This window comes from Nematolebias whitei, chromosome 4 (genome assembly GCF_014905685.2).
Source record: "Nematolebias whitei isolate Nwh7 chromosome 4, NemWhi1, whole genome shotgun sequence".
NCBI lineage: Eukaryota > Metazoa > Chordata > Actinopteri > Cyprinodontiformes > Rivulidae > Nematolebias > Nematolebias whitei.
In genome coordinates, this window is record NC_056501.1 from 35,089,098 (window position 1) to 35,090,938 (window position 1,841).

Genomic DNA, 1,841 nt, shown 5'->3' on the forward strand with positions numbered 1-1,841 from the left:
CGACACTTCCTGCTTTGCGAGTCTTTGCACTAAGGAGACATGGCTCTCTTTTCAACATCTTTGCTTAATTTGCCAATCTTTTTTTTCACTGCTGCGGAGGAAATAGCAGCGGCGAATTCTCGAACTAAAACTTAAAAGGCCAAAAGTTTTTCCTTGAAGAAAATCTCCACAGCTGTCAAGGTAAGAAAAGACGTAGCTTAGCAAGCTAACCGTTAGCTACAACATGTGAAGCGCATAAACATCGTAATAAAGAAGCCTAATTTAGTGTGCTACATTATTTGGAGTGTTTGAGACAGACATGATATAACATTTTTAATTATATTTTTATGAGGTTCCATTAGTGCCAAACGTATGTTTATGTGTATGTAGCGTGCTGTGTATATGTAAGGTGATGTGTTAAGTGAATCCATCTATTATACAATCTATTACTTGGTTTGAAGCTAAATATGTTATAACAAGTATTAATTATATGTGTGTGTGTGTGTGTGTGTGTGTGTGTGTGTGCTAAAATCAGATCTATTTTAGATCTCAGTGTGTGTTGAAAAAAGAAATGTTGGCTTATTTCTGCAGAAGTGCAGCTGGTAAAGGTTTTTGTAACCATGTAGTTGTACTTTTTTTTTTACCAGACTGCCCACTACTCCCAACTCCAGCTGCCAACTGGTCCTCCTGTACTGGACTGCACAAGAGATTTACAAAGAAGGCACAGACAAAGAACACAGGTAAAAAAATAAAATAAGAGTGGAACACATTCTTTTCTGTTATATTATTTAGTATATGATGGTTATGATTCTCATAACAATAATTGTAATAACTTTCCCACCTGTATATTATTAGTGCCATGTGAAATTTGTCATAGTCTCAATATTACTTGTGTCAAATATATTTTTCTCTCCTAACTTGTTTAGAATTGTTTGTTTTTGTAGGTAATGAATAAATGCAGGTTCAACCTCTATGAATTAGTAATATTTGCAAGTTAAGTAAAAATCTTAACTCTCAAATCTGTCCCACTGTGTCCTACCAAATTGCTCACTTGTCTCTTTACATTTATTTATTTTTTAGTTTGACATATTTTATGTTTATTTCTTGAAAGGGAATCCATCCTGAACCTGCCAGCGAGGTGGTGGTGGTGCGAAAGCCCAAAACTGGTGAAAAGATGTTTGCACTCCACGCTTTACAGAACTTTCACAGGTATAATTTTTGGGTTAATGTTTTTATGTCCATGTTTCCTTTGTCAAAACTTATTGTGATTCTGTCACTCGTGTGTTTGTAGGACCACTTCCAGATCCTGACATCCTGGCATCGGGAGAAAAACTACACCAGCTGGAGTCCCAACCACTTATCACACTTATCCTAGAGATGGTCTCTCAGCTTTGGAGCTGGTACCATCCAGACTTGGTCCTGTGCCACAGGGCTCACTGAGGTCTCACCAGTGCCCACCTGAGAAGTCCTGCGCAGCATCATTCTGCACCACATGGCTCCAGACCTCCCTGCTCTTCCTTCGATGCTGCATAGTCTTCCCAACATGTGTTTTTTGCCCACACTCGGTCAACTTATGCACCTTCAGTCTCTGCAAGTGTCACATGAAGTACAGGCCAGAACCAGGGAGCAGTCCAGATGTCCCGCGTGGGTACAGCTTAAACAACCAAGGCTTACTGCGAGCTGTTTACGCTTTCCGTGTTGCTTACAGAGGAAGTGCAGAGGAAGTCTGCTGACAGCACTGGCAGCTCAGATGATCAGGGGGTACACTAAACAATAACTGTTGAACGGGTATGGTGTGATGAATGGATTGATGATTGATTGATTGATCAGATGAAGTCTAAACTGGACATGTTTTACTTCAA

General features: G+C 39.7%; 1 long non-coding RNA gene across 1 annotated transcript; it reads left to right on the plus strand.

The window, feature by feature from the left end:
• On the plus strand, nucleotides 1-1,841 carry LOC119409141. Its single transcript, XR_005186762.1, has 4 exons — nucleotides 1-180; nucleotides 627-719; nucleotides 1,091-1,188; nucleotides 1,271-1,841. It is a non-coding gene; the product is annotated as an uncharacterized LOC119409141 (long non-coding RNA).